Source organism: Equus caballus, chromosome 20 (assembly GCF_041296265.1).
Source record: "Equus caballus isolate H_3958 breed thoroughbred chromosome 20, TB-T2T, whole genome shotgun sequence".
In the NCBI taxonomy this organism is placed as follows: domain Eukaryota; kingdom Metazoa; phylum Chordata; class Mammalia; order Perissodactyla; family Equidae; genus Equus; species Equus caballus.
In genome coordinates, this window is record NC_091703.1 from 8,438,666 (window position 1) to 8,450,565 (window position 11,900).

General features: G+C 45.8%; 1 long non-coding RNA gene across 1 annotated transcript; it reads left to right on the forward strand.

Moving 5' to 3' along the window:
• The first annotated feature begins 8,454 nt into the window (after positions 1-8,454).
• LOC138919337 (uncharacterized) lies at positions 8,455-10,583 on the forward strand. Its single transcript, XR_011429464.1, has 3 exons — positions 8,455-8,803; positions 9,023-9,074; positions 9,473-10,583. It is a non-coding gene; the product is annotated as an uncharacterized lncRNA (long non-coding RNA).
• The last annotated feature ends 1,317 nt before the right edge of the window (positions 10,584-11,900 follow it).

Here is an 11,900-nt window from a genome sequence, read left to right on the forward strand (position 1 = left end):
AAGGAGAGATGCCTCGGGAAGAACCGAGCCGCCGGCACCTGGATCTTGGACTCCCGCCTCCGTGACTGTGAGAAAGTCAATTTCTATTGTTTAAGCTGCCCAGTCTATGGTACTTTGTGATGGCAGCCCGAGCAGACTAAGACACTTCCGATAAAGCTGTTCTTAACCCAGTGAAACTTTTAAAATGACAGCAGTTCAGAATGCAGGAAACACGATATATTTCAGGGAGATTCACAATGCACATTAACGTATTAAATCATCTGAGAAAGCCTGCAGCTTCTTTACCTCCAGAACTTGTTCCCGTTGCTTAATCGCCATCCAGAAACACGCTCTGGGTACCGCAGCACGGCAGCCTCTATAGGAAGCCTCAGGTGAGCTAACTTCTTTCTGATACCTGTTGGCAATGGATTCGAAGAGGAGGATTGGGAATGCCATTTCTCACAGGAGTCAAGGTCATTCACATGTGAGCAACCTGATACCTTCAACAAAAACTTCCACAAATTGAGGGTCAAGAACAATAAAAAAAAAACTCAGTGATGGGGCCGTTAAGTTTGTGCGCTCTGCTTCCACGGCCTGGGGTGCACCAGTTTGGATCCTAGGTGCAGACCTATGCATTGCTCATCAAGCCATGCTGTGGGAGGTGTCCCACATATAAAGTAGAAGAAGATGGGCATGGATGTTAGCTTAGAGCCAGTCTTCCTCAGCAAAAAGATGGAGGATTGGCAGCAGATAGCGCAGGGCTAATCTTCCTCAAAAAGCAAAAACAAAACCAAAACAGTGATAATCTATGCCCTGCTTATCAGACATACATCACATTATGGAATATATAGGCAGCCATCCCTTGCACATTTCCCATAGGCATGAATTTCAGTCACCCTGTGGTAAGTGAAGTAAATAACACCAGTCCCCCAACAACATAGTTCCAATTTCAATTCCCACAGTGTATTAACTGTGAGTAATTCCATCAGGTCCAAACTCTGCTGCTTGCTCTTCAGGCCACAGATCACTACGTAAATTACAGATGTCATCATGATTGGGGACCAACCACGACACTTCCTTCAGAGTCTGTCAGTGACTGGTCACTGTGCCTCTGTTATCAGTTCACACACCGACAGCAAAGTGTGTAGTTGTCTGGCTTCCTTGTCTCCCAGTGATAAACCCACATGACACTTGACAGAAATGGAGGAGCAAAAGAGAGAATTACACAATAAAGATGAAAGTGTAGCAAAGAAACAAAAGGTGATGACGTTGGAAGGGAAAGTCTAATCAGAAGTACATAGGGTTGTAGGGTAATAGTTGACTGTGGCAATATTGTGGCTGCTGTTGTTCAAAGGAGTCTAGACGTGCAGCCAGAGGGACTTCCTGGACGTATTGAAGTAAATGAGGAAAGCGGGGGTAACGAAAAGGATGAGGATGCTGGCAAAAAAGGGTCATGTTAAAGGAACTCTCAGAAATATTTCATGGCATTGAAAGTGCAAAGAATAAAAAGTTGGAAGCTGACCCAGATTTAGAAAGGAGTACGATAATTCACCAAGGTATAGAAGAGATGCTTGGTGCATACTGTAAGCTCTGCAATGAGAAGAAGGCAAGCACTGTTCAAAACTCTCAAAAATTTTCTCACAAAGAAATAAAACACTATTTCTCAATATTTCTAAGGTTCTAAATTATAGTATGTAAATAAATATTAGTTTCGTTATTTTTTCAATTTCCTTTTCTTGTGGTCCTACTCTTAATCATTCAGCAAATGTTATTGAACCTACCATGGTTGAGTTGTGTGAGGGACCCAAATACCAAGGCTACAAAAAATAATTACCTCTTTAAATTCAGAAAGATCCTTATCTGAAATAAACAGCAAAAATCAAGGATGTGCAGATGTTATACAAGAAAACAGGAAAAAAGCAGCATACGGAAAATAAGAAATCCCAAATTTTAACCATCATGGCCGCATATAGCCAACACTAGGAGAGGCATCTGTGACACAAACTCCTCCTCAAAAGGATGAACCAGGGCTAGGAAAAGAGATTTTCCCAAGGCAAGTAGGGTTCTGTTCAAGGTCAACAGGCATCAGAGACAGAAGTGTATATGCCTGAAAATTATGAGAATTCTCTTTTCCTGCCATCAAGAAGTTAAACAGAAAAATGTGTACCTAGACGGCTTTTAGGGGAAGGGAGGAAGGAAAGAGAATGGGACCCATTTCCTTCCTTAATCAAAAAGAACAAAAGTTTTAAATGAAACAATGAGAAGATGCTATCATTATCAGACACTCTGTGTGTGTGTTGGCTGTTAGTACCAGCATGGCCTGGAGCTCTGCGGACCACAAAGTTACTTCCCACCTCCTTGTAACACCTCTTGTATGAACATTGCTGAAAACATTAGTGGCAGTACTGATGTGTGTTTGTGTGTGTGTGTGTGTGTGTGTGTGTGTATGTGTGCATGAATGAGTGTATGTCCCAATGGAACCCAACACAGGCTGCTTGAGGACAATCCATTTCCATTCCCCTCAGAGCTGCCCAAGGAAAGTCTCATTAGTTGGGAGAGTGAAAGAGAAAGGAGCAGACAGAAGAAAAATTTTCCTTTCGCTTCGTCTTCAGTCTACTCCTAAATACAGGTGACTTTGGAGTTGAATACCCTAACACACTATTTCCTAACCTTCACTCAGTTGACACAGACCTGTGACCCTGTGGAGACCTGTGGAGAAGCACACACCTTTACCCTCACCCCATAGAGAAATAGACCCTTCACAACCCACCCCTACAACCCCACCTACTCTATTTCTGCAAACACACACATTCAACTGTCCTTGTTCCTCTCTTCACCATGGTTACCGGAGCTTCCACCCTCAACTTCCTTAAACCAAAAATTGGCAAAGAGCCCAAGGAAGTGAATATCCTCCCAATGAACCAACATTTTGCTCTGCACTGTTTGGATAACAGTACCCTAACAGAATACCTGGAAGTTACAGAATATACTCATTAAACATAGTTACCAGTTAACAAGCCCTTGACATGTCTTGGGAATCACAATGGAGAGTTTTCTGGGGACAGAGGGCCAGGTCGGTGCCTAGGTCCTGCTTGGGAATAAGATTTCATTTCAGAGACCACTTGCTTCATTACATAAGCACGTTTCAGGGACTGAATCAGGCCCCTGGGAAAAACGCTGTCGTTAATGTGTGACATCTGTCTTGGGCGTGGAAGGGGAGTATTACATATTTGCCATCCGAAATGGGGCACATTCTCAGGCATTGTCTCACTCAGTCCTCACAGCTTCCTGGACAATAAATACCAGTCTCATTCCATAAACAAGGCGTCTGAAGGGAGGGGTGCCTTGTGTCTGGGAGATGGGGCCACCTCTAAAGAATGGCTTTGGCTTTAGGACTCCCCATCAGCCTGGCTGAAACTTTCTTAGACCGTAGATGCCCTTCCTTCTCTCTGCCCTCCAATGGGGCTACACCAGCATCTCATCCAAGGGTTCTCCCAGTCTCCCCTGCAAGGCACCTGGTGCCCCTTGGGAGCTCCCCACCTCTTCTCTCCGCTCCTAGGTGATGACTACAGGTAAGTCCAGCATAACCTGGTTGGCGATGTGCTGCACCTGATAGGAAGGAGACAAATTACACACCAAAGTTGCTGCAAGAATTAGCTGTATTGACTGGCATGCGTTAGGGGAGCCCTCCTGGGACTGGATTTTGAGGGATCTCCATCAGGGAGCCATAGTGTAAGAATGGAGAAAGCAGGAATGCAGTAACTCAAGGGCAACTTTTCCAGAGTCAAGATTTAACATTCTGGCAGGGACCCGAGGGGCTGGACAAGTCTCTGCTGGAGAAATCGATGGGTAATCCTGGGTGAAGTAAAGACACCGGAGCTCCCCTGGTGGGTGGCTGAGGAAGGGATGAAGAGGCAGTGGGAATTCTGGAATGAGTATATTAGGTGAGGCAGAAGACCCACCAAAGCATGATGCTCCACAGGAGGCCCAGAGGACACACCTTTACCAAGGCCATTGGGATGCGCTAGTAAGGGAGCACCAGCATCACCAAGATGCTCAGCAGTAGCTCTGCTCTGTAGGCCAGAGTTGACTGTAGGTGGGGTGGCTGCAGAACTAGGCTCATGAATATCCATGGTTAGAAGGACAGAGGGCCCTGAAGTACTAGCAGCCAGGAACATGCACTTAACCACCAGAACCCATGGGGCCACAAGTACCTTACTGACTCGTGAGGTCTCAGAGGCATCCATAGAGGCATGACTGTGAGAGAGTTGTGGACATGGTTATCAGAGCATGGTGTCCCTAAGGACAAAATGAACAGGCAGCAAAGGAAGGTGCTGCTTAAGACCTACAACAACAAAGGCAAGAACAGAGGAGCAGGAGGCTGCAGGGATGCCCTGATAAAATATCATGGTCCCCTGTTTAGTTTCTGGATCTGAGCCAATGTTCGGATTTGGAACCCATTGACTCAAGAGGCAGAACCCTGCATCACCATGGCAAGCTGGTACTGTGATGACAGTCACGTTAGTTTCCTAGGGTTGCTGTAACAACATGCCACAAGTAGGTGACTTACAACCACAGAAATGTATTCTCTCACAGGTCTGGAGGCCCGCAGTCTGAAATCAAGATGTGAGCAGGGCCGTGCTCCCTCTAAAATCTGGAGGGAATCCTGCCTTGCCTCTTTCTAGCTTCTAACAGTTTCCTAGCAATCTTTGGCTTTCCTTGGCTTGCCGTTGCATCTCTCCAATCTGCTGTCTTCACATGGCCTTGTCCTTGTGTCTTCATATCATCTTTGCTCTATGTGTGTCTGTTTCTGTGTCCAAATTTCCTCTTTTCATGAGGACTCAAGTCCCACTGAATTAGAGCCCACCCTAATGAACTGAATGAACTCAATGTGGTTAAATCTGCAAAGACCCTATATCCAAATAAGGTCACATTCACAGGTTTGGGGGTTACAGTTTCAACATACCTTCTTTGGGGGACACAATTCAACCCAGAACAATAGTCCCTCCCCAAAGGTCATTTACTAGGTGACAAATCACTGGCGAAAGGGGGAATTCCCAGACAGTTCAAGGACTATTGGACACAGGGTTTGAGTTGACAACAACACCTGGAGACCCAAAATGTCATTGTTAGAGTGGAGGCCTCCAGGGCGTGTCCAGCTCACAGTGGTCCTGTGGGGTCCACTGACACGCCTGTGGTTGTTTCCTTGTTCCCTAACTGCACAATTTTAATCGATATACTTGGCGGTTGGATTAGCTTCAACGTTGGGTTCCTGGCCCTTGGGGTAAGACCTGTCATAGTAGAGAAGAGCAAATAGAAAACTCTGAAAATACCCCCATCAGCCAGGGGAATAAATCAAAAACACTTGTTCTGGTCATCTATTCCTTGTTTCAGCCGTCTGCTACTGGAACTGTGGCCAGAAGCTGTGGCCATAAAAGAAACCATAGAGAAGGGTGTGGGTTCCCGACCACTTGACCTCCCTCCTCTCCTGCCATTTTATCCCCTACTGGTTCTTCCCATTGGCCAAACCCAACCAGAGACCAGAGGGCATGGGAGCCCAGGTGGTGACACTGTCCGTAGGGCTCAGCTTCCAGATATAGAACACACCAAGAGGGCAGAAAATGGATAGGGAGGAGGGTGGGCAAATGGAGAAAAACCAGCACAACTTGTTACAAAAAATGAGTAAGATCCTCTTTTGATGGCAACTCTCTCTAACTATACATATATTGAGAATAAAAGATGTTGGAGGGGCCACATGTTCAAACAATTAAGGAAAATAGACATTGACAGCAATTGGCGTGGCAGGCATTCTTAATTATATGAGCTAATGAAGTGGAATTTCTGGATGACTTACTCCAAAGCAATTTATATTTGGCTTGGAAAGCAGAATGGTTTGAAAAACAAACAAACAAACAATAATCCATTCTGGGGAGGGTGGCAGAAATTTGTACCACCGTTAAAGACCTCAAGAGTACAAAATGATGGTTCCACTCATATCTCCATTTAGGTCACCAATCTGGTCTTGCAAAGCAGAACAGATCTTAGGGAATCTTAGGGAATGAATATAATCTACAACGAATTAAACAAATAGTAGTTCTGATCACAGGTGCTGTGCTGGACGTAATCCACAGCATGCAGTCATTGACCTGGCATTCTTTTCAATTCCAATCAAGAAAGGGGATTAGGAACAGTTTGCATTCATATGGGATAGAAAACGATATTCAATTAGAGCTTTGCCTCAGGGCCATGTAAACCCTCCCACCTTCTGCCATAAAACAGTCTGGATATCCCACAGAATATAATGACTTCATGGTGACTGGACAGAAGAAATAATAGGTGGCGGGTTCACTGGAGACTTTGGTAAGATACACACATTAAAGAGGATAGGAGAGAAACCCTATGAAGATTCAAGGACTTGCATTTCAGTGAAGTTTTCAGGGGTCCAATGGTTCCTGAATATCCCCTTCAAAGAAATACACAAATGGCTGTATCTTACAGCCCCTACCACAAAGAAGGGAGCACAGCGTCCGGTGTACCTCATTTGATTCTGAAGGCAACACATTCTACACCCAGAAATGCTACTCCAGCCACTGGGTGGCACAAAAGGTTCTAACTTTGAGTGGAGCCTGGAATAGGAAAGAGCTCTGCAGCAGGTCCGAATTGCAGTGTAAGCACATCTACCACTGAAGCCATATGATCTGGTGGATCTGTGAGGTCGGAGGTGTCAGTGGTGGGACAAGATGGAAATGATACTTCTGAGATCAAACCTGGGCAGGACCAAAGGGCTGATGGTAAGTAAGGAAGTTGCATGAGATGGGTAGGCCAGACCCCCCACCCCCGCCCCCGTTGCTTGCTACTGCTCTACCAAGGTCCCTCCCCCAACTTGCACCTATGGCCATATTAAGTGGGGGTGAGTTCCATATGACCAGTAAAACATGTGGAAGGACATATGGGAGTGAGCATGAAGTATGAAGATTTCTGTATTACATATTAACACACACCAGAAAGTATCCATCACAGGAGAGGCACTAAATGCTCAAGTAATCATTAAAAAATTACTTAGCTAGTTGACCTTAGCCAACCTTCATCATTGGCCAACCCAGAACTGGTGCAAGGGGCATATGAATGGAGTTGCCACAGGGCAGACATGGTGTCTATTGATGGGCCTAGCTACACTGACTCATTTACCAAGGTTAGTGGAGCTACTGCTGCCTCTGAATGTCCAAACTGCTGCCAACAGAGACCTTGCTGAGACCCTGATATAGAGACTAGTAGCTACTTGGTGGCAAATCTACTCCACTGGATCCCTTCCATCCTTGAAGAGCCGGTAGTTCATCTTCACAGGATAGGTAACTATTCCAGATATGGGTTTGCCTTTACTGTCTAAAGAGCCTCAGTCAGCACCACCAGCCAGGGCATTCCAGGAAGCCTGATTCACAGACATGGGATTCCAAACAGTCTAGCCTCACACCAGGGGACCCATTTCATGGAGAGGGAGGTGCAGGAGTGGGCCCATAGCTGTGGGATCCACCGGTCATATCACATACCATACCATCCAGAATTAGCCACATAGATCCTGGAAGAGCCTCCAAACAGCGCAGTTGAAATGAGACCTCAGAGGGAATCCCCTGAAAGGATAGAGTGCCATCCTTCAGGACACATTAAATTAGAGATATGTCAATGGTTCTGTGTCTCCAAAGGGAAGAATACATGAGGGTGGGGACCAAGGAGTGGAAGCAGGAGTGGGCTCCACTTACCATCACTCTCAATTGACCGCTGGGGAATTGAATGCTTCCCATTGAACTAAAAGCCCTAGCTGATGCCAGAGCACCTTGAACTCCTGTGTCCGCAAACTAGCAGGTGAGAAACAGAGCCACCATCCTAGCAGGAGCTGGTGACCCTGATGAGCAGGAGGAGGAGGGGCTCCTTTTACACAATCCAGGCCCGCTCTTGATCCCGGTCAATGCGGTGATATCATGCTCTCCAGGGCTCAGGCTGTGCTGGAGGGGAAATGGACATTCCTTGCTGAATAGGGTCCTCTGGCTACTGTTCCCAGGGATCCCCTTTGGTGGTGATGCATGGAAGGCAGGGGTGGCAGCGACATAGAAAGAGAACTCACTCCAAGAATGTAGGACGGTAGTCTAAAGAGTTAAGAGAAGACATGGTGGAAGATGTGTTTTTCTACCTTTATACTATAAAATTCACTTCTTTTTGAGAGACAGTATTCTTTTCATCACACATACACAAAATTTTTTTTCTTGTGATGAGAACTCTCCAGATTCACTCTCCTAGCTACTTGAAAATATGCAATACAGTATTATTAACTATAGTCATCATGCTGTACGTTACATCCCCATGACATTCATTTTATAACTAGAAATTTGTACCTTTTGACTCCTTATACTATAAAATTCAGAAAAATACATTTCACAACGAGAGGTTGAAAAACTGTTCACATTTTTCTGCATGCTCTAGGTAAGACTTGGGATTGTGGTCATCATGAACGAAGCACAGTAACGACTGAGAGAGTCACTGGAAGCCAGTACACACACAGGCACTCTCGATGAGGCAGCCTCATGAGCAATGTAACCACCATTAAATACATGGTATTAGGAAGCTGCAGAAGAACTACGTTGTTTCAGTACAAACAAGTCCAGAAAAGCCACAGCATTGTGAGTCATAATCACGTTGCATGAGAGATTTACAATTAGCTAAGATTTTTAACAAAAAAGAACATGACGAGATGGTTCCTGGACCCAAACAGAAAGAGACAGTACCTGGACACTAAGAAGAATCTTCACAAAGGAGGACAATAAATAAATGTGTAAGTGCATTTTCTTTACCCATAATTCTAAATCAATCAATGAATCAATCACTACTCCTCGCAGGGGCCCATGAATTTTGTAATATATTTTTTAGTCAAATTTATGGTAGACAGGGCTTCCACAAAGGTAGATAAATATCTGCTCTAGGTTTATCAACAATTTACCAAGTTCTTTTTTTGTTGGGGTATAATTGACCTTTAACATTGTATTTGTTTCAGGTGTACAACATAATGATTCGATATTTGTATATATTGTGAAATAATCACCACGGTAAGTCTAGTTAACATCCATCACCATACATAGTTACAAATTCTTTTTCTCCTGTGACGAGCACTTTTAAGATCTATTCTATCAAGTTCTGAGATGAGCAAGGATTGTGCTAGACATCATGGATAGAAAAGAGAACAAAACATGGTCCCTGACTCGGTCTAACTCAGTCTAAGCTTGTAGCAATGTAGACAGAAGTATACAGAGGGTCCTGGGCAAGGACATAGAAAGGGGAGAGGGAGAGAGCACTTGCGGATGGGTCCATGCTGATGCTCCCTGTTAGATTCATCGGAAAGGCCACAACGAGAACAGTAACTGTTTGAGGACCTGTTTAGTGGGACTTGTCAGCCATCCTCTGAATCCAAGTTTCTTCTCCTCTGATTAAACTTCTCTTTGCTCAGGTATGCACTGATCAAAGATTCTAGTAAGATGCCTGTGGCAGGCATCACAGAGAGAGACCCAGATCTGTCTGTTCCAACAGCCTACTCTGAAGTCACCAAAATGAAGGAAGAGAAAAGAGCTGAGTATTTAACCAACTTCCCTCTTCCAGGAGGTTGCAGAATCTGGGTTCAGTAACAAGGTCCTCCTAAAGAACGCTCCCCACAGAGCTGCCTAGATATAAAGGTCTTTCAGGAGAAGATATGAAGAGGAAAGATGAAGGCATTAGATTTTCCAGGTTTTTTCTTTGGCTTCTGGTCAGAATCAGCTGCAAGTCTCCACTAAGGGGGGATGTCCAGCCCATCTGTCATCCTTGGTCATACAAGCCCCACAGGATCCTCATCAGGCAAATGTGGGAAATGCTGGGCTGCAGGGCTGTATGAGGACATACAGGACTGGTGAGCAACACTGAGAGCCCATTTTTGCTTCAAGAATTGCCTATCATTCCACTTATATGAGCGAGCCGTCAAAATCATAGAGAAAGTAGAAGCGTGGTTGCCAGGGGCTGGGGGAGGGAGGAATGGGGAGTTAGTGTTTAATGGGGACAGCGTTTCAGCTTTACAAGATGAAGAGAGTTCTGGAGACGGAGGATGGTGCTGGCTGTACAACATTATGAATGTATTTAATACCACTGAACTGTATGTTTAGATGGTAAACCAATTTTGTTATGTGTATTTTACCACAATGGAAAAACTTGAAAGAAAAAAAATGAATGAAGAGTGTACTGACACACTCCATGCTATAGCACGGATGAACCTCAAAAACACGCGAAGTGAAAGCAGCCAGTCACAAAGGTCCCATATTGTATGATTCCATTGATATGAAACATCCAGAATAGATACATCCGCGGGGACAGAAAGCAGATGGGTGGTTGCCAGAGCTGGGGGGAGGGGGCAATGGGAGAAACTGCTTGACTGGGATTTCCTCTTGGGGTGATGAAAATATTTTGGAACTAGTTAGGGGTAGTGTTTGCACAACATTGTGAATGTGCTACATGCCACTGAATTGTTCCTTTCAAAGGTTTGTTATATGAATTTCATCTTAATAAATTATTTTTTGAAAGTAAAAAAAAAATTGCCTGGTGGGTGTGGGTGGGGGTGGGTGGGTGCTGGGTACCCAGGTCCAGTCTGAAGGTGAGGACCTACACCATGGTCTGTGCAAAGAAGCCCTCCTGCAGGCTTCAGCAACCTTCCGTGCTCCAGAGCCCGCGGAGCGGTCATTTTCTGCTTCTCCTTGGGCTGTCTGTAGGCATTCATACAAAGATAGGCCCTGTGTATTTGCAGGGAGACACCAAGGACGTAGCCTTGGATCGGAGCAGCAGAGTCAGCGAAAGCAAAACCCAAGTGCTCAGTCCAAGGGCGAGCTAGGCGCCCTCTGCTCTCTAACTGCAAGCTCCACGCTGCAGGGCCGTGGGGCCCTGGTCCGGCTTTCACCTAGGGCCGTGGCAAAGGCCTTGCAAAGCCCTGTGCAGGCCCCCTGGGAGACCAGAGAGGAAGAGGTGAGACGGCTACCAGTTGGAGGGCGATGAGACCCACACACAGAGAGAGCAGTAAGGAGGAGGTGGGAGATGAGCTGGTGGCTTGAGGAAGAAGCGAAGTTACTGTAAGACATTTTCTTTTGGGAGAGGAGAAGGCAAAAAGCCCAAGTAAAAAAAAAAAATCCTTTGATGGGGAAACACTGAATGTACATGAAAGGGGGTAATGAAGAGTGATGAGGCAGAGGAGATGGGCAGGAGATCCCAGGAGAGAAGTCAGCTATGGGAAGAGAAGGGGAAAGAAAAGGAAATGTGGAGAATGTGTGAGGGTGATGTGTGGGAAACTTCAGGAAGCACAGAGCAGATGGCCTTAATCTTCTAAGTGGGAAGGAAGGCCACATCGAATTTTCTGGGGGGGGTGGTAGGAGGCCAGGCTGAGAGGGGAAGCTGGACAATTCCCCAGGGGCCACAGAGGGGTATAGAATAGGGTATCTGGGTGAGTAACAGCAGTGTTTCCCAAGCTTGCCTCATGAGAAGAATCCCAGGAAGGGAGTGTCAGAATGCAGATTCTCAAACTCCTCCCCGGAGACTGATTCAGTAGAACTGGGATAGGACCAAAGATCTACATGATTACGACAGCCTGAGTATATGCTCAACATCACGCAAGTTTGGAGAAAAGAGTGAGTTAGGAACTGTTGAGCAACATGAAGAGCCCACGAGAGGCTGGATAACATGACATTGAGGGGACTCATTTTCACAGCAAAATGTTGCTGCCCAGTAGCCCATGGGGAGAAAACCAATGGTGGGGTTTAGCATTTTGAGTGGGGTCTCTCCAGGAGGGTGGGTCTATCTAGAGGGTGGGACCTTTCAAGGAGGGTGGCTCTCTCCAGGAGGGTGGGCCTATCTAGAGGGTGGGT